A 21,987-nucleotide genomic window follows, 5' to 3' on the forward strand; every position below is an offset into this window, starting at 1 on the left:
TAGTACTTTCTTTTTCAGTACTACTCCCTGTTGCAGATGCATTTTCTTTTTAGTATTCTTTGCTTCTGTAGTATTCTCTGTTGTAGTACTACTATCTGCAGCTATTTGTTTTGCAGTAGTAGCTTATGTAGTTTGTTTACAGTAAGGGCATGGCCAGACTTGGCGGAATTGCTCTGGAAATCCGCAGCGGACATTTTCTCCATTGGTTTCCACACCTTTTTAGTTAGGTTCGTGCACACGTTGCAGAAAATTGCAGTGGAATTCTCCAGCGGCCGTTTTTTACATTTGTTCCAATACATTTTTATGCAAGTTAGTTCACACGTTGCAGAAAACTCCGCTGCGGACATAGGCTGCGGTGCAGAATTTTCCCTCCGCAGCATGCACTGTTGCGGAGAAGAAGCGGAATTTCACTGCGGATTCAGCCTTTGCAATGCAAAAACTAAAATCTGTGGTAAATCCGCTGTGTTTTCTGCAACGTCTGAATTACCTGTCAAATATGCAAATGTTGGTGCAGATTCGTTGCATAATTGCCCCAAATCTGCACCAACATTTGCAGCGGAAAAACTCTGCCACGTATGGCCGTGCCCTTATAGTACTCTGTTTCAGTAGCACTCTGTATAGTACTCTATGTTGCAGTAGCACTCTGTATAGTACTCTATGTTGCAGTAGCACTCTGTATAGTACTCTATGTTGCAGTAGCACTCTGTATAGTACTCTATGTTGCAGTAGCACTCTGTATAGTACTCTGTTTCAGTAGCACTCTGTATAGTACTCTGTTGCAGTAGCACTCTGTATAGTAGTCTCTGTTGCAGTAGCACTCTGTATAGTACTCTCTGTTGCAGTAGCACTCTGTATAGTACTCTGTTGCAGTAGCACTCTGTATAGTACTCTCTGTTGCAGTAGCACTCTGTATAGTACTCTCTGTTGCAGTAGCACTCTGTATAGTACTCTCTGTTGCAGTAGCACTCTGTATAGTACTCTCTGTTGCAGTAGCACTCTGTATAGTACTCTCTGTTGCAGTAGCACTCTGTATAGTACTCTCTATTGCAGTAGCACTCTGTATAGTAGTCTCTGTTGCAGTAGCACTCTGTATAGTAGTCTCTGTTGCAGTACTCTCTGTATAGTACTCTCTATTGCAGTAGCACTCTGTATAGTACTCTGTTGCAGTAGCACTCTGTATAGTACTCTCTGTTGCAGTAGCACACTGTATAGTACTCTATGTTGCAGTAGCACTCTGTATAGTACTTTCTGCTTCAGTAGCACTTTGTATAGTACTCTGTTTCAGTAGCACTCTGTATAGTACTCTCTATTTCAGTAGCACTCTGTATAGTACTCTGTTGCAGTAGCACCTGTATAGTACTCTCTGTTGCAGTAGCACTCTGTATAGTACTCTGTTGCAGTAGCACTCTGTATAGTAGTCTCTGTTGCAGTAGCACTCTGTATAGTACTCTCTATTGCAGTAGCACTCTGTATAGTACTCTGTTGCAGTAGCACTCTGTATAGTACTCTCTGTTGCAGTAGCACACTGTATAGTACTCTATGTTGCAGTAGCACTCTGTATAGTACTTTCTGCTTCAGTAGCACTTTGTATAGTACTCTGTTTCAGTAGCACTCTGTATAGTACTCTCTATTTCAGTAGCACTCTGTATAGTACTCTATATTTCAGTAGCACTCTGTATAGTACTCTCTGTTGCAGTAGCACTCTGTATAGTACTCTCTGTTGCAGTAGCACTCTGTATAGTACTCTCTGTTGCAGTAGCACTCTGTATAGTACTCTGTTGCAGTAGCGCTCTGCATAGTACTCTCTGTTGCAGTAGCACTCTATATAGTACTCTCTGTTGCAGTAGCACTCTGTATAGTACTCTCTGTTGCAGTAGCACTCTGTATAGTACTCTCTGTTGCAGTAGCACTCTGTATAGTAATTTCTGTTGCAGTAGCACTCTGTATAGTACTCTCTGTTTCAGTAGCACTCTGTATAGTACTCTCTGCTTCAGTAGCACTCTGTATAGTACTCTCTGTTTCAGTAGCGCTCTGCATAGTACTCTGTTGCAGTAGCACTCTGTATAGTACTCTCTGTTGCAGTAGCACTCTGTATAGTACTCTCTGTTGCAGTAGCACTCTGTATAGTAATTTCTGTTGCAGTAGCACTCTGTATAGTACTCTCTGTTTCAGTAGCACTCTGTATAGTACTCTTTGTTTCAGTAGCACTCTGTATAGTACTCTCTGTTTCAGTAGCACTCTGTATAGTACTCTCTGTTGCAGTACCATTCTGTATAGTACTCTCTGCTTCAGTATCACTCTGTATAGTACTCTCTGTTACAGTAACACTCTTTATAGTACTCTCTGTTGCAGTAGCACTCTGTATAGTACTCTGTTTCAGTAGCACTCTGTATAGTACTCTGTTGCAGTAGCACTCTGTATAGTACTCTGTTGCAGTAGCACTCTGTATAGTAGTCTCTGTTGCAGTAGCACTCTGTATAGTACTCTCTGTTACAGTAACACTCTTTATAGTACTCTCTGTTGCAGTAGCACTCTGTATAGTACTCTCTGTTGCAGTAGCACTCTGTATAGTACTCTCTGTTGCAGTAGCACTCTGTATAGTACTCTGTTGCAGTAGCACTCTGTATAGTAGTCTCTGTGCAGTAGCACTCTGTATAGTAGTCTCTGTTGCAGTAGCACTCTGTATGGTAGTCTCTGTTGCAGTAGCACTCTGTATAGTACTCTCTGTTTCAGTAGCACTCTGTATAGTACTCTCTGTTGCAGTAGCACTCTGTATAGTACTCTCTGTTGCAGTAGCACTCTGTATAGTACTCTCTGTTGCAGTAGCACTCTGTATAGTAGTCTCTGTTGCAGTAGCACTCTGTATAGTACTCTGTTGCAGTAGCACTCTGTATAGTACTCTGTTGCAGTAGCACTCTGTATAGTACTCTCTTGCAGTAGCACTCTGTATAGTACTCTGTTGCTGTAGCACTCTGTATAGTACTCTCTGCTTCAGTTGCACTCTGTATAGTACTCTCTGTTGCAGTAGCACTCTGTATAGTACTCTCTGTTTGCAGTAGCACTCTGTATAGTACTCTGCTTCAGTAGCACTCTGTATAGTACTCTCTGTTGCAGTAGCACTTTGTATAGTACTCTGTTGCATTAGCACTCTGTATAGTACTCTGTTGCAGTAGCACTCTGTATAGTACTCTGTTTCAGTAGCACTCTGTATAGTACTCTCTGTTTCAGTAGCACTCTGTATAGTACTCTGTTGCAGTAGCACTCTGTATAGTACTCTCTGTTGCAGTAGCACTCTGTATAGTACTCTCTGCTTCAGTAGCACTCTGCATAGTACTCTGTTTCAGTAGCACTCTGCATAGTACTCTCTGTTGCAGTAGCACTCTGTATAGTACTCTCTATTTCAGTAGCACTCTGTATAGTACTTTGTTGCAGTAGCACTCTGTAAAGTACTCTCTGTTGCAGTAGCACTCTGTATAGTACTCTCTGTTTCAGTAGCACTCTGTATAGTACTCTGTTGCAGTAGCACTCTGTATAGTACTCTGTTGCAGTAGCACTCTGTATAGTACTCTCTGTTGCAGTAGCACTCTGTATAGTACTCTCTGTTGCAGTAGCACTCTGTATAGTACTCTCTGTTGCAGTAGCACTCTGTATAGTACTCTCTGTTGCAGTAGCACTCTGTATAGTACTCTCTGTTGCAGTAGCACTCTGTATAGTACTCTCTATTGCAGTAGCACTCTGTATAGTAGTCTCTGTTGCAGTAGCACTCTGTATAGTAGTCTCTGTTGCAGTAGCACTCTGTATAGTACTCTCTATTGCAGTAGCACTCTGTATAGTACTCTGTTGCAGTAGCACTCTGTATAGTACTCTCTGTTGCAGTAGCACACTGTATAGTACTCTATGTTGCAGTAGCACTCTGTATAGTACTTTCTGCTTCAGTAGCACTTTGTATAGTACTCTGTTTCAGTAGCACTCTGTATAGTACTCTCTATTTCAGTAGCACTCTGTATAGTACTCTGTTGCAGTAGCACTCTGTATAGTACTCTCTGTTGCAGTAGCACTCTGTATAGTACTCTGTTGCAGTAGCACTCTGTATAGTAGTCTCTGTTGCAGTAGCACTCTGTATAGTACTCTCTATTGCAGTAGCACTCTGTATAGTACTCTGTTGCAGTAGCACTCTGTATAGTACTCTCTGTTGCAGTAGCACACTGTATAGTACTCTATGTTGCAGTAGCACTCTGTATAGTACTTTCTGCTTCAGTAGCACTTTGTATAGTACTCTGTTTCAGTAGCACTCTGTATAGTACTCTCTATTTCAGTAGCACTCTGTATAGTACTCTCTATTTCAGTAGCACTCTGTATAGTACTCTCTGTTGCAGTAGCACTCTGTATAGTAATTTCTGTTGCAGTAGCACTCTGTATAGTACTCTCTGTTTCAGTAGCACTCTGTATAGTACTCTCTGCTTCAGTAGCACTCTGTATAGTACTCTCTGTTTCAGTAGCGCTCTGCATAGTACTCTGTTGCAGTAGCACTCTGTATAGTACTCTCTGTTGCAGTAGCACTCTGTATAGTACTCTCTGTTGCAGTAGCACTCTGTATAGTAATTTCTGTTGCAGTAGCACTCTGTATAGTACTCTCTGTTTCAGTAGCACTCTGTATAGTACTCTTTGTTTCAGTAGCACTCTGTATAGTACTCTCTGTTTCAGTAGCACTCTGTATAGTACTCTCTGTTGCAGTACCATTCTGTATAGTACTCTCTGCTTCAGTATCACTCTGTATAGTACTCTCTGTTACAGTAACACTCTTTATAGTACTCTCTGTTGCAGTAGCACTCTGTATAGTACTCTGTTTCAGTAGCACTCTGTATAGTACTCTGTTGCAGTAGCACTCTGTATAGTACTCTGTTGCAGTAGCACTCTGTATAGTAGTCTCTGTTGCAGTAGCACTCTGTATAGTACTCTCTGCTTCAGTAGCACTCTGTATAGTACTCTCTGTTACAGTAACACTCTTTATAGTACTCTCTGTTGCAGTAGCACTCTGTATAGTACTCTCTGTTGCAGTAGCACTCTGTATAGTACTCTGTTGCAGTAGCACTCTGTATAGTAGTCTCTGTTGCAGTAGCACTCTGTATAGTAGTCTCTGTTGCAGTAGCACTCTGTATGGTAGTCTCTGTTGCAGTAGCACTCTGTATAGTACTCTCTGTTTCAGTAGCACTCTGTATAGTACTCTCTGTTGCAGTAGCACTCTGTATAGTACTCTCTGTTGCAGTAGCACTCTGTATAGTACTCTCTGTTGCAGTAGCACTCTGTATAGTAGTCTCTGTTGCAGTAGCACTCTGTATAGTACTCTGTTGCAGTAGCACTCTGTATAGTACTCTGTTGCAGTAGCACTCTGTATAGTACTCTCTTGCAGTAGCACTCTGTATAGTACTCTGTTGCTGTAGCACTCTGTATAGTACTCTCTGCTTCAGTTGCACTCTGTATAGTACTCTCTGTTGCAGTAGCACTCTGTATAGTACTCTCTGTTGCAGTAGCACTCTGTATAGTACTCTGCTTCAGTAGCACTCTGTATAGTACTCTCTGTTGCAGTAGCACTTTGTATAGTACTCTGTTGCATTAGCACTCTGTATAGTACTCTGTTGCAGTAGCACTCTGTATAGTACTCTGTTTCAGTAGCACTCTGTATAGTACTCTCTGTTTCAGTAGCACTCTGTATAGTACTCTGTTGCAGTAGCACTCTGTATAGTACTCTCTGTTGCAGTAGCACTCTGTATAGTACTCTCTGCTTCAGTAGCACTCTGCATAGTACTCTGTTTCAGTAGCACTCTGCATAGTACTCTCTGTTGCAGTAGCACTCTGTATAGTACTCTCTATTTCAGTAGCACTCTGTATAGTACTTTGTTGCAGTAGCACTCTGTAAAGTACTCTCTGTTGCAGTAGCACTCTGTATAGTACTCTCTGTTTCAGTAGCACTCTGTATAGTACTCTCTGCTTCAGTAGCACTCTGTATAGTACTCTCTGTTTCAGTAGCGCTCTGCATAGTACTCTGTTGCAGTAGCACTCTGTATAGTACTCTCTGTTGCAGTAGCACTCTGTATAGTACTCTCTGTTGCAGTAGCACTCTGTATAGTACTCTCTGTTGCAGTAGCACTCTGTATAGTACTCTCTGTTTCAGTAGCACTCTGTATAGGACTCTCTGTTGCAGTAGCACTCTGTATAGGACTCTCTGTTGCAGTAGCACTCTGTATAGTACTCTCTGTTTCAGTAGCAGTCTGCACAGTACTCTCTGTTGCAGTAGCACTCTGTATAGTACTCTCTGTTGCAGTAGCACTCTGTATAGGACTCTCTGTTGCAGTAGCACTCTGTATAGTACTCTCTGTTTCAGTAGCAGTCTGCACAGTACTCTCTGTTGCAGTAGCACTCTGTATAGTACTCTCTGTTTCAGTAGCACTCTGTATAGTACTCTGTTGCAGTAGCACTCTGTATAGTACTCTCTGTTTCAGTAGCACTCTGTAATGTAGTGGTAGGGAAACAGACAAGTGAGCCCTAATCTACCCGCTACTCAGTCCCTGCCTACTTGCAACGACCCGCCCTAGGCGGCGGGGTACAACTGGGCGACGGTCCCTACACTCAATAGGTGCACGACAGACAAACAGACAAGGGTACAAAGAAGCCAGGGAAATGGGGAAGTTGCCCACGGGAACACCGTGAGCAACAAGCGAGGTGAACGAGCCGAGTCAAACCAGGAGATGCGCGAGGTACAAAAACGCAGAGCAGAAGAGTGGTCAGAAAAGTCAAGGTCAATCACAAGCAGAGGATCAGTAGTTCAAGAAGCAGCAGCAGGGCCAGGAAACCAACAGAGAAGAATCACAAGCAAAGGAGGAACAGGAAAGGCAGGTATAAATAGACAGAGGGCGGGAGCTAGCTCCGTCTGGCCAGGCTGTGATAGGCTCTCCCACTCCTAAGCCTGCCATTCTGAGTGGTGGAAGATGGAGTCAGTCTCACAGACATAGAAGCAGGTGCAGACTGATTACCTATGGGCGTCGACACAGAAGTTGTGTCTGGCAGATCCTTTACACACTCTGTATAGTACTCTGTGCTTCAGTAGCACTCTGTATAGTTTTCTCTGTTGTAGTAGCACTCTGTATAGTACTCTCTATTCAGTAGCACTCTCTATAGTACTCTCTGCTTCAGTAGCACTCTGTATAGTACTCTCTTTTGCAGTAGCACTCTGTATAGTACTCTCTGTTGCAGTAGAACTCTGTATAGTACTCTCTGTTTCAGTAGCACTCTGCATAGTACTCTCTGCTTCAGTAGCACTCTGTATAGTACTCTCTGCTTCAGTAGCACTCTGTATAGTACTCTCTGTTGCAGTAGCACTCTGTATAGTACTCTCTGTTGCGGTAGCACTCTGTATAGTACTCTCTGTACTCTCTGTTGCAGTAGCACTCTGTATAGTACTCTCTGTTTCAGTAGCACTCTGTATAGTACTCTCTGTTGCAGTAGCACTCTGTATAGGACTCTCTGTTGCAGTAGCACTCTGTATAGTGCTCTCTGTTTCAGTAGCACTCTGTATAGGACTCTCTGTTGCAGTAGCACTCTGTATAGTACTCTCTGTTTCAGTAGCACTCTGTATAGTACTCTCTGCTTCAGTAGCACTCTGTATAGTATTCTCTGCTTCAGTAGCACTCTGTATAGTACTCTCTGCTTCAGTAGCACTCTGTATAGTACTCTCTGCTTCAGTAGCACTCTGTATAGTACTCTGTTGCAGTAGCACTCTGTATAGTACACTCTGTTTCAGTAGCGCTCTGTATAGTACTCTATGTTGCAGTAGCACTCTGTATAGTACTCTCTGTTTCAGTAGCGCTCTGTATAGTACTCTATGTTGCAGTAGCACTCTGTATAGTACTCTCTGTTTCAGTAGCACTCTGTATAGTACTCTGTTGCAGTAGCACTCTGTATAGTACTCTCTGTTTCAATAGCACTCTGTATAGTACTCTGTTGCAGTAGCACTCTGTATAGTACTCTCTGTTTCAGTAGCACTCTGTATAGTACTCTCTGTTTCAGTAGCACTCTGTATAGTACTCTCTGTTTCAGTGGCACTCTGTATAGTACTATATGGGGCATCTGCTCATTACAAAGTCTTCTTTCTGCAGTTTAGAAATGACCTGTGTTCAAGTCAATATTCATTCACGTCACCTTGAGCCTCGCACCGTTCCCCGCACCGTTTCTGTTGTGCCCAGGCTGCAGCAATTTATATTTTATTCTTTCATTTAAGGTCAATCTAGCTTGTGCTTTGTTTTCCAATTTTGTTAGTGGCAACATTATTATATTCTTGTCCATATCAAGGCAATGCACCCAGGTTTTCGCTTGAACCAGATATTCCATTGTATGTGCTTTTGAGTGGGTTCCTTCAACTCTGACATTATATCCAAAGTGACTGCCTCACTAGATCACTGCTTTAAATATCACATTTTACTCCACCGTTATTTTCTGAAATTATCATAGTGGAAAGAATAATAAAAAAAATATTTTGCAAAAGTTTGGACCCCTCTACACATAATCCAAAAGTGTTATAAATAGACCCTATACAGTACACAGCAAGTCATTGCTCATGCAAAAGAGGAGTCTCTCTCTCTCTCTCTCTCTCTCTGTTTTTAGATAAACATGGCTGTTTTTTTCCAAAAATCGTGCCAGACTTGCCCACAGGTTGTATGTGGTAGTACAGCTCATCCACGGAGCCTAGCTGCAGTACCAGACTCAACCCTCTGATAGGTGTGGTGCTATTTCTGATAGAAATCAGCTATGTTTTTCTATCCTGTGCAACCCCTTTCATGACATCTCTATTGCGGCGCTGCAGGCAGGATAGTAACACTATACATTATACACACAGATAAGGCTCTGTATGCAGCTCCCCTGTCCCTACCTGATTGCTGCAGGTGGTGCTTTACTTCATCATATCCTGGAGACTGTAAGGGTATGTTCACACGAGGGCGTCCGTTACGGCTGAAATTACGGGGATGTTTCAGCCTGAAAACATCCCCGTAATTTCAGCCGTACCGGCATGTGCAGGCGCTTGAACGCCGCGTCAATTACGGCCGTAATTAGCGCTGCTATTCATTGGAGTCAATGAATAGCGGCTCCAATTACGGCCAAAGAAGTGACAGGTCACTTCTTCTACGCGGGCGTCTATTTACGCGCCGTCATTTGACAGCGGCGCGTAAATATACGCCTCGTGTGAACAGACAAACGTCTGCCCATTGCTTTCAATGGGCAGATGTTTGTCAGCGCTATTGAGGCGCTATTTTCAGACGTAATTCGGGGCAAAAACGCCCAAATTACGTCCGTAAATAGGCCGTGTGAACATACCCTAATAGTCTATGGACACTTTTCTGTCAATGACCTCCCATTCATTGCACCTGCCATAAAGCGCACACACACAAACCGCTGCACTGTCTATACAGACAATATAGGAAGGAAGTCCCTGCCTCCAGGGAAGTTTAGAAAAAAATAAAAATGTCTAAAACATTTCAAAGAAAGGACAAATGCATTATTATTTTCTATCGTTTACATTCGATTAATGAGCCTAATATGAAATCCATAAACATTCCCTTTAAGCTCGATTTTGAAACCGCTTTGCCTTTTGGTTGACATTCTAGTGGAAAATCCCTTTAAATTTTGTATGGCAGCTAGGAAACCTGCTCCTAGTCATAGCACTGGTACAGAATATAAAAAAGCATTATCTAAAATGAGCATAGCACAGAGGAAAACAAATAATACAGCATATCGATCACTGTAATGGCTCTGTCATATTAAAGAGTGTCGCTTGATGATCGGTCTGCTTTAAATAGAGAGAGGCTTGTCCCAGTATGATCTCTGCCGCTGTCCGCGTTGCTGAAATGGATTTCGCTGCTAATGTGTCAATCCCATAGCAATGAATCAATGTAGAAATTCTTAATGAATACAGCCTAGACTAAAGGAATATTAAAGCCACATTCTTCTCTACTCACACATAAAGAAAATCTGTTACATTACGGTAAAAGGGGCTCTGATCGTGTCCCTCGTCAATCTGACCTGCCTAAACACGTATTGTCCTAATGGTGAAGCCGTAGACATAAGATATAGGTGAAAACTAAATATCCCATAATGCATTTGGGATGCACAGTTATTTTTCTTGGCTTGATTATTACACTGACTGCGTTTACTACAGTTTTTGTGAACTGATTCGCGCTTAAATTCGGTTACACATGTTTGAGGTTTGCTCTTGAAGTATTGAATAGAATGATAAATTTGCCGATTATATTCTATTATCTAAAAAAACGGTTTGCCCATCTCTATTTGCATATTCTTTACCTTTGTCATGTCTTACACTCCATTCACATCCAGAGCTGCACTCAAAATTCTGCTGATTTCCTTTTGCCAGGGTGTTGTCCATTTTCAGTTGCATAGTTGAAGCAAAGGTTTTAGGTCACATGTCTGCCAGGGATCTGGAAGGGTAGCCAGATTGTTAAATACAGCTTTGAATGTGGTTGGAGTATAAGACATAATGTACTTAAGTGAAAAGTTATTCAAGATTTGATGTCGATTTAGACTGTAAAGCATAATGCATGCAGCAGGGCTGTGAGCAGGAGACTATGCGGCGGCACACAGTGTCCGGTGCAGGGATGCTGGGACATTATGGTAGTGATGAGATCAATCGGCTATTAAATGCTTTCGCCACATTAAACAATCTTTTTATACGTTCTGTCAGAAGAGTCCCCTGACAGTAAGCTGAACACAGGGTGCCATGTCCTGCTGCTGGGAACCCCTGCGATCTGCTATAATCTGTGGGAGAACCTGATAGCAAGTGTTGAATTTTCCTGCAGCGCCACCACAGTCCAAATAAAGTATTACACAGTTTTCATTTAAATCAACAGAATGTCTATAAGTGTAGTTTGTATATGCTGTATTATGTATGTACATACAGATGATGTGTACAGTCAAATACGCCATTTATTAGGTTTTCCGACCCATAAAAATCTCATTCAAGTGGCTCGACTAGAGCTTTATTCAATCATGGGACTCGGAATCCCCATTTTCTTGATCGGTAAGGCTGGATTCACGCAAGCATGTTCGGTCTGTAAAGGACGGAACGTATTTCGGCCGCTAATCCCGGACCGAACACACTGCAGGGAGCCGGGCTCCTAGCATCATAGTTATGTACGACGCTAGGAGTCCCTGCCTCTCCGTGGAACTACTGTCCCGTACTGAAAACATGATTACAGTACGGGACAGTTGTCCCGCAGCGAGGCAGGGACTCCTAGTGTCGTACATAACTATGATGCTAGGAGCCCGGCTCCCTGCGGTGTGTTCGGTCCGGGACTTGCGGCCGAAATACGTTCCGTCCATTACGGACCGAACATGCTCGTGTGAATCCAGCCTAAGGGTCTCAGCGATCAGATCCCCAGCGATCAAACACTTATCACCTTACTTGTAGATAGGTGATAAGTTAGGGATAACCCCTTTAGCCTTTTGGGACTCCATATAACTCTCTGGTTTAACATAATACAGAAGTATTCGCTGCAATCCTATACATTTATGTAAAATCGGCATGAGATAAATGACATACTCCGCTCTGATATATCTGACACACCCGGCACTGCTACGCTTGAATGTGCACAACACAACTTAACTAAAGGAAAGCATGGCCTAATGTTTAACATTAATCTATTTTTCCCAGCTTTGTTTCATTTCCGTAGAATCCTCGCCTTCTCTGAGCTGTAAAGTTGATGTATGAATACACAGTAAAACTTTGCTGTAACAAGATCCTCTCCTTTCTGCACATTAAATAGCAGCATCTCCGGGACAGTAAACTTGTCAATGGACAATAACTTAAAAAGCCTTTACGTAGTTTGTTATTATTTGTGAAGGCTGCGATGCAAACAAAGGAAAAACTAATACACATAAAAACGATACATTATCTGTGCCTGAATGATGCCCAAATAATAGGGGAGCGGGATTTACACCTTATATCCTAAATTACAATAACAGCGGGGGCCGAGGAAGTGTCGGCAGGATAAAAGTCCTGCTTAGGATTCCTGTGAGCAGTCCAGAACGATGTCTGATTTAGACAACCCTATTATAAGATTTCTGAGTTAATAGGGGAGGGGGAATCAATCAATTAGCAAGAACAGTAGCTACAAGGAGCGTCTATCGCTCTGGAGGACCCGGCATGTCTGTGCATTATAAGGATGAACCATTGATTTTAGTGGTCACCATGTAATACTTCATTTTTCCTGTGGTGGCGTTGCAGGGAAAGTGAACACTTGCTGCCAGGTTCCCCCACAGATTAGTTTATTGCTAAGGCCTCATGCACACGACCGTAGCCATGTGCACGACCATGATTTTCGGGTCGGCCGGCAGCAGAGTGCCACCCGCGAGCCGCCCCCCACAAATCCAGGCTCCTGGGCCATGCACGGACCGTGGAAACCACGGTCGTGTGCATGGCCCCATAGGAATGAATGGGGCCGCAATTCTCCCGTGGATTTTCAGGGGAATTGCGCCGCAAAAGTTTGTGTGCATGGGGCCTAAGGGTCTTAGTAGTGGGAAATCCTGTGATCAGATTATTTTCAGGAAACCCTTCTAATGAGAAAGGATTGTAAAAAGTTGCGTTCCCCTTTAAAGGTGCGGTCTGGTCTATAGTGACCAATCATATTATAAATCCAACTGTAATAATAAATGAACAGTGTAACCTCACTGGCTGCTATGCCAAATACTCTACATTTCATTTTTGCTGGTATTTAAAGGCTATGGCACCTTTTGTAGCCTTTATTTTTAATTTTTTTTCATAATTTTTAGGTGATTTCTGACGATTTTCAAATGTTTTTCAGATGCAGCTTCTATGTACTGTCTATACATAGAAGCTGCATCAAGGTCTTTTAACCAAATCCGTCAGTTCAGTTGTACTGACGGCTTGGCTGAGAGCGGGTCCTGTGTGTGTCAATATTTTGATGATCCTGTGTGAGTATGAGCTGACAGATTTGGTTAATAGCGCTTGTTTCAGCTTCTATGTTTAGGTTTTACATAGAAGCTGCTTCTGAAAAACGTTTGAACATTTTTAATAAAAGTCAATTTTAAAAAAGCCAAACACAACCTAAAACATAAATAAAAATAAAAAAAGGCTACAAAGGTGTCAATCGCCTTTAAGAATGTTCCCCGGCAATATGTATGGTCCACATTTCACTTTATAGTTCTACTCCCATCAGTTAAGAGTGATTCACTGTTTTCCGGTGTATTGCTATTTTAATAATAAAGTAAAACAATTACAATATTTCCAATACGCCCTATATTAAAGTGGATTTCAAATACAGAAATTCCCTGTCCAGAATGTTTAACTGGATTTCCACACTATGTATATAATTCCATAAGCGTACATACCTACCTACGCAGATTCATTATATTAAACTCACCTATTACGTATAGACCTATATACGCACATTCAATATCTTAAGAGTTCTCAGCCCATTTAGTTAGGCTGTCAACTGTGAGAACGGTGGAGGACAGTGCGGCTTGCGCAGTAAGCCGCGACACATCTCCCGGCTAATACACAGATACGGTGCCAGAACCAAGATAAGTACATATATACAGCACCAGAACAAAGCTAAGTACATAAATAAAGCACCAGAACCAAGCTCTGTACATATATGCATCACCAGAACAAAGCTCAGTACATATATACAGCATCAGAACCAAGGTCAGTACATATATACAGCACCAGGACAAAGCTCAGTACATAAATACAACACCAGAACAAAGCTCAGTACATAAATAAAGCACTAGAACCAAGCTCAGTACATAAATATAGCACTAGAACCAAGCTCAGTACATAAATAAAGCACCAGAACAAAGCTCAGTACATAATTAGAACACCAGAACCAAGCTCAGTACATATATACAGCACCAGAACCAAGCTCAGTACATAAATACAACACCAGAACAAAGCTCAGTACATAAAGCACTAGAACCAAGCTCAGTACATAAATACAGCACAAGAACAAAGCTCAGTACATAAATAAAGCACCAGAACCAAGCTCAGTACATAATTACAACACCAGAACCAAGCTCCATAGATATATACAGCACCAAAGAGAAGTTCAGTACATATATACAACTCCAGTACCAAGCTCAGTACATATATACAGCACCAGAACAAAGGTCCGCATATAAATACAGCACCAGAACTAAGCTCAGTACATAAAATACAACTCTAGAACCAAGCTCAGCATATAAATACAGAACCAGAACTAAGCTCAGTACATATATACAGTACCAGAACCAAGCTCAGTATATGTATATATGTTTTGAGATTGGTTATTATGCTGTATATTTGTACTGCGCTTGGTTTTGTTGTTATATTTATGGACTGACCTTGGTTCTGATGCTGTATATATCTACTAAGCTTTGTTGTGGTGCTGTATATATGTACTGAGCTTGGTTCTGGTGCTCCCCCTTCTCACTTTTCCAACATTTCCACACCTATAAAGAAGATAAGATTCTCATGGTGCCACACTCTATGCCACTAAATATAATAGTATCATACACTGTGCTACTGAATATAATAGCATCATACAGTGTGCTCCTGAATATAATAGTGCTACACACTATGCCCCTGAACAAAATTGTGTCAAGATAATGCCCCTCATAGAGCCCCCAGTAGAGAGTAGCGTTCCCTGTAGATAGTGCCCCCTGTGGCATCCACCGTAGATAGGGCCCCCTGTAGTTAGGGCCCCCTGTAGCGTCTTCTGTAGATAGGGCCCCCTGTAGCATTCCCTGTAGATAGGGCCCCCTGTAGCATTTCCTGTAGATAGGGCCCCCTGTAGCACTCCCTGTAGTGCCCCCTGTAGTGTTCCCTGTACATAATGCCCCTTGTAGCGTTCCCTATATGCACCCTGTAGCATTCCCTGTATATTGCCCCCTGTAGTGTTCTCTGTAATAGCCCCCTGTAGCATTCCCTGTATATTGCCCCCTGTAGCGTTCCCTGTATAGTGCCCCCTGTATCGTTCCCTGTATAGTGCTCCCTGTGGGGTTCCCTGTAGATAGGGCCCCCTGTGGCATTAGGGGCTCCCTGTGGTGTTCCCTGTAGGTAGGGGCCCCTGTGGTGTTCCCTGTATAGTGCCCCCTGTGGCGTTCCCTGTAGATAGTGCCCCCTGTGGCATTCCATGTAGATAGGGCTCCCTGTGGCATTCCCTGTAGATAGGGCCCCCTGTGGCATTCCCTGTAGGTAGGGCCCCCTGTGGCATTTTCTGTATAGTGCCCCCTGTAGCATTCCCTGTACATAGGCCCCCCTGTGGTGTTCCCTGTAGATAGGGCCCCTTGCAGCGTCCGCTGTAGCATTCCATGTAGATAGTGCCCCCTGAGGCATTCCCTGTAGATAGTGCCCCCTGTGGCATTTCCTGTAGATAGTGCCCCGAGGCATGCCCCCTATATAGTCTCCTGTAGTTAGTGCCCCTATATAGTCCCATGTAGTTAGTGCCCCTATATAGTCCTCTGTAGTTAGTGCCCCTATAGAGTTTCCTGTAGTTAGTGCCCCTATATAGTCCCCTGTAGTTAGCGTCCCCTATATAGTCCCCTGTAGTTAGTGTCCCCTATATAGTCCCCTGTAGTTAGTGCCCCCTATATAATCCCCTGTAGTTAGTGTCCCCTATTTAGTCCCCTGTATTTAGTGTCCCCTATTTAGCCCCCTATAGTTAGTGTTAGTGCCTCCTATATAGTCCCCTGTAGTTAACCCCCTATATAGTCCTCCCCTGTAGTTAGTGTCACCTATAGATAAGGCCCCAACACTGCACACAGTAAAAGGGAAAAAAAGAAAATGATATGCTTACCTGTTCCGTTCCCGCGCCGTCCTCCTGCGATGCCAGTCCTTCTCCAGCAGAACGACGCAGTGGAGCAATGATGAACAGCGTGATGAGTGCATCGCGCCAACTGCATAATCATTCATGTTTGAATGGCGATGCATCCTGTGCCTCGCCAGGGCAGCGCTAGGCAACCCAATTGTATTCGTGGTATAAGGACGCGGATACAATTAATTGCGTGCAGGGGACCGGTTCCGGTTTCCCGCTTTACCCCATTTTCGCGAATTGGCAGTAATTTTAACAACCAGTTCGGGAGAACCGTAGCAAACCAGCCGGATCCCACCCCTGGCCAGCGGCTCTCACTCTGAAGGACATCTCCTGTCCTGTTCTGCATTAGGGTATGTTCACACGCAGTGACCAAAAACATCTGAAAATACGGAGCTGGAGTCAATGAAAAAGGCTTCCAAAAACGTCCCAAGAAGTGACATGCACTTCTTTTTCGCGGGCATCTTTTAACGCGCCGTATTTTGACAGCGACGCGTAAAATAAAGGCTCGTGGGAACAGAACACAATGGGCAGATGTTTGTAGGCGTAATGGAGCAGTTTTTTCAGGCGTAATTCGAGGCGTAAAACGCCCGAATTACGTCTGAAAACACTGCGTGTGAACATACCATTACACAGACAGCCCATTAGTATAAATAGGCACTATGAAATGCTTCATTTTCCCTGTGGTGGTGCTGCAGGAAAACTGAACACTTACTCACGGGATTCCTCACAGCTTACAGCTGATCGCTAGGATTCCCAACAGCAGGACACCGTGTGCTCATTTTATTCTCAGGGGACCTTTCTACCAAAAAAGTATTGTCCAAAGTGGAGAAGCCATTTAATGTCAGATTGATCTTATCACTATCAAACAAAGCAGACAACACCATTTCAGTAAGATTTTCATATCATAAATGTTTGGACAACTAATGCACAAAGCAGGACATGCAAAACATTTTAAAGCGCTTCTACGTCAGACAGAAGAAATCCCCCCTTGCTGCAAGAACGCTCTGATGGGGGGGAGAGCTGCTGACTTGCAGGACTACATCTAGTGTCAATCAGAAAATACTAGACAGGGAGGAGGGGAAAGGAGGGAGATGAAGTTGCAGCTTCTCACATGAGGAGAGGAGGGAGATGAAGCAGCAGCTTCTCACATGAGGAGGGGAGAGGAGGGAGATGCAGCTTCTCACATGAGGGGAGAGGAGGGAGATGCAGCTGCAGCTTCTCACATGAGGGGAGAAGAGGGAGATGAAGCTGCAGCTTCTCACATGAGAAGGAGGGGAAGCAGCAGGGGGAGACATTTGATTGGCTCAGAGCCCACAGCACAGTTCTTACATCACGCCAGGAAGAGCCCGCCCACTCAGCAAGTATGGAGAGAGAGCATGTGCAAGAAAAAGATCCCAAATCTGCAGTTTATGCAAATAATTTCTGGCTGCAGTTGGAGCAGGAGAGTAATGGGTTAATGGCTGAATCCCCAGCTTTATTCAAGGCAGAGACGACATTACAGAGCACAATGCTCTTTAACCTCCTTTGTCAAAGTCTCGGAGGTAAATATAGATCATGCACCTGCTACTATTGAAATCGTCCTAGTGCTTTTTCTTACCAGATACAGTATTTGAGACGTACAATTATTCTGTATAACGCGGTGACATGTCACCAGAGACGACATTGTGCATTGCAGCAGGTACAAGGAGTTCAGATGAGTGCTCGAGGGCTATTTTCATTAGGCAAAGTGTCTATGATTAGTCCTACATCATTTCTTTGGGAGCGTTTGCAATCCTGTCATGCTAATTCGTAACATCTACTCCACGTGTATCACAATGAGTAAAAAGTAGCTCTTAAGCCGCCACCGCTGCCGCCATAATTGCTTCGGGTGAGATGAATGCTGTACATTTCTGCTCACGTTGAGCATCTGGCTCTTAAGAAATGCAACAAATGTCACGGTCTTCTCTATAGAAAGCGCCGCAGATTTATCCTCCGGGCCGTAAAACATTGGGTCTACGTGCAGTTCATCTGGATTCCTCCATTAGAAATGAAATCCCTTTATATGGAGCATTACTGTAGACACATTACTATCACAATGTATATCAAAGGTCTACAACTACAACTCCCAGCATGCCTTGACAGCTGCAGGCCACAGATCTACAGGTTTGGAAACCACTGATGTACATGATGCAGGCCGTGGAGTGCGAAATGACAGATTGCGGCTGCTACATTTCCCAGTGCAGAATTTTTACGGAGATGTCCGTTCTCCTTAACTCCTTCCTGCCGCAACCATTTTTCATTTTTCGTTTTTCCTCCCTGGCTTCCAAGAGCCGTAACTTTTTTATTTTTTGCCGACATAACCACATAGGCTTTTTTTGGCGAGACGAGTTGTAGCTTTTAATAGCAGCGTTTAACGTACTGAGAAACTTTGAAAAAATATTTTGTGGGGTGGAATGGTAAAAAAAACAACAATTCCACCATAGTTTTTTGGGTTTTGTTTTTACGCCGTTCACCCAGCAGTAAAAATGTCATGTTAACTTCATTCTGGGGGTCAATACGATTACAAAGATACCAAATTTATATAGTGTATTTTATGTTTTACTACTTTTACAAAATAAAAACAATTTGTTTAAAAAAAATAATTCTATGTCGCCATATTCAGACCCATAACGTTTTGTTTTTCTGTCGATGGAGCAGTGTGAGAGTTTATTTTTTGCGGGGCAATCTGTAGTTTTTATTAATACAATTTTAGGGTCCATGCGACTTTTTGATCAGTTTTTATTCCATTTTTTGAGAGGCAAGGTGACCAACAAATAGCAATTTTAGCATTTTTCTGTTTTTGTTTTTTTCACTTTCAGCGTTTTGGATAAATGCGGTTATATTAAAATAATTTAGACTTTTATGGACACAGTGATACCAATTATGTTTCTTTTTTTAATTGTTTTCATTACTTTAGGGGAAAAATGAGAAGTGTTTTTTTTTTACATTAAGAAAAACTTTATTTTAATAAATTCCCTAGGGAACTTGAACATACAATCATATGATCGCTTGCACAATACACTGCAATACTTATGTGGTAAAACAGCTGTTAGTGCTGGGTGTCAGCTGTAATACACAGCTGACACCCGCAACATATGGAGTGGGCTCAGCCCGTGAGCCACCTTCGGTACTTCCCCTGCCGCTATCCGCCGGATAGGTCATCAGTATATGATCTGTGGGGGTCCGACACCCGGGCCCCGCACAGATCAGCTGCTCCGGTGCCTCCGTGCACCGGATGTACATGCCGGAAGCAGTTCTGCAGCACGGCCGCTATGCAATGGTCGGAGCCACCTGCTTCTGGGCTCCGTCCATAGCATTATGCACCACAACATCTGGTGCCCGCAGGCCACCGTAGCGGCTTATCGGTGCGAGGTCCGGGTTTCCGGTGGATAGGTCATCAGTTGTCAGAAGCTGGACAACCCCTTTAAAGGGCTGGTCTTATAAAGACAACTCCTGTCCACATGCCCTGTTAGGCCATATGTACGCCATAGAAGGTCCCTTCTGCTCCCACTCTAGTTGACCTGACCCGTCCATGCATTACATAAACTACCATTCCGTTGAATGGTCGGCAAAGCTACATCTCTCCTGCAGTGGCCAGGGAAATGAGTGGTCATGCTTTGGTACCCCTACCGAAAAGCTGTTAGAAGTCTAGAGTAGCTGGGCCCATGGCGATCAACTGATCGTCATTCTCTTTAAAGTGAATGTCCACCCTTGAACATTGTTTTGTATTTTTTTAATCTAAATAGGTCCAAAATTCTGTGCTGAGTAATTTCTTAATATTTCTTTAGAGTGGTCAAATTTCCATTTTCCTGACACCGAGCTCCACGTCCCCTGTATAGACCGTTAAATGCTAAAATTCTGTCTGACTGCAGCTCCCACTAGGGGGAGCTCAGGAGCTTTACGCATACTACTTATAGTGGAACTCAATAGAAAAAAACATTATGCAGTAACCTCTCCCTAGTGGGGGCTGCAGAAGGAAAACATTTTATCATTTAAAGAGGACCTGTAATCTCTCTTGACATGTCTGGAGCATCATTTCTTAGAACTTTCCATTCGGCCGTTCCTCTGTTATTCCTCCTAGAAATTTTATGAACAAATTGACAACTGAATGTTACCAGTTGGGGGTGTATCCCTACACTCCCATGTATCCCTACCCAGTAAGGCCCCATGCACATGACAGTCATTTTGATTACAGATCCGTAATAGCGGATAAAAAATATGGATCCATTCAATTCTATGGCCCACAGACTACTTCCCGTATATTTACGGGTAAGTGTCCGGGCTGTAGAAATGATCCGCAAAAAATAGGACATGTCCTATTTTTTAAGTTTGCGGACCGTGCTCCTATACTTTAGAATGTAAACAAACTGAGCAACAGCCCAAAATGTTACCGTGGTCCTAGTGACAAATTTATCAAACCAATAAGAGAAAAGAAGTCACGACATATACTTCATAATGGGAGCACGGACGGCAAATGCGGCTGACAGTGCGGCCGTTCGTGCCCGTAATCACACGCAGTGCATAAGGCCTAAGACCGTCTCCAAATCAGTGCTGGCAGAGTGAGACTGTGTAGGGACATGCTCCTTTGACAAGAGGATTGGTTACACCCAGTTGTCAATATATTCATAAATTTCCAGTAAGACTAACAGAGGAACGGCACAACGCAGAGTTGTAAGAAATTTCATGGGAATTTTCCTACTGTTCGGAATGGAAAATCAGACTTGCTGTGAAGCAATATGGAGGAGCGGGGAGTGGCACTGTATAGGTAGCCATAATTGCCATTAAGGAATCTTGTAAACCTGGGTGACCGCTCCGGCAGGATTTGTGGCTGCCATTTTGAATCTCTGAAACTTGGAAGTGAAGTGGAGGCTGATGACAAGTACGCAGAGTTCAGCGATGTCCCGGTCTTACCTCTCTCGTTTATTGTTGGCTTCATTAGATGTAATCTTGGTCTAATAACATTTATCAGTCCTCTTTAGCTCGAGAAATGATTTGCTGTAATTAGTCATAGTTCAGAAGGTCGGATGAGGCACGTCGGGCTTCCTACTTCGTTTTCTGGAGATAATCTGCACTCAAGAAGAGAAATGATCACTAATGAAGCCTTTGAGGCGCTGAGCAATTAAAGGGCATTACCCTCGAATATAAGATATTGTTATATACTAGTGCATTCCCTCTGGGTTCTTACTTTCTGTAGGTTTCTCTTCACATCTGCACTATGGCGTCCATTCATAACGGAAGCCATAGTAGTGTGCCAGTTCCATCACACGATGGATACAAACAGCATCCAATGGACCCCATTGATGTTTAATGGGGCTCTTCGAGGGGCATCCTTCAATTTTCTTGTTCGTCGGATGGAAACCTTGACGGAATTGCCAAGGTGTGAATATAGCTTTAAGTTGGCCATAGACATGAGATTTAAACCGGTCTCCATGCTCAGAATTGACTGGTTCTTTTGGTGATAGCATTACAAACATTTACAACCATGCATAGCCATGCACGTCTTTTATAATGTCCAAAAGTTCATTAAAGGGGTTGTCCAAGATTTAAAAAAAAAAAAGGTTTTACTTTTTCCGAAACAGCGCCACTCCTGTCCATGGGCTGGGTTGGGTATTGCCGTTAAATCCCCTTCACTTGAATACCAGACACAACGTGTCATGGACAGACGTGGTGCTGTTTTTGGAAAAGAGTAAACCTTTTCTTCCAATCCCGGACACACCTTTTAATTGCCGGTCATACCATAAACTCCAGGTAATGACCGCCTATGAACACAGCAGATCACAATTTAGACAGATGATCTGAACTAAATTAAAAACAGTTGTTTCCGGATCTCTAAAGAGTTCATATTATCACATTGTTGGGGGGTCATTGGTGACAAGAAAGAGGTACCCCAGTACCAATGTTTGACACTTGGTCATTCACTGACAAGGACTTTCTACACAGGTGGTACATATACGAGCCCACCCCCATTAGTAAAAGATATGTAATAAATGTCTAACCGGTAGAGGTCTCACCTCTGGTACCCCCAATGATCAGAAGAATGGCGGTCCCCTGATCCAAGTTCCGACAGGTGAGGCATCTGGCATCTGCTGCATTC

The 21,987-nt window shown here is 43.2% G+C and overlaps 1 protein-coding gene across 9 annotated transcripts in view; it reads left to right on the forward strand.

The window, feature by feature from the left end:
* Positions 1-21,987, forward strand: part of LRRC7 (leucine rich repeat containing 7) — a 286,473-nt gene that overhangs the window by 126,001 nt on the left and 138,485 nt on the right. The gene's annotated exons all lie outside the window — the stretch shown is intronic.

This window comes from Rhinoderma darwinii, chromosome 7 (assembly GCF_050947455.1).
Source record: "Rhinoderma darwinii isolate aRhiDar2 chromosome 7, aRhiDar2.hap1, whole genome shotgun sequence".
Lineage (NCBI taxonomy): Eukaryota > Metazoa > Chordata > Amphibia > Anura > Rhinodermatidae > Rhinoderma > Rhinoderma darwinii.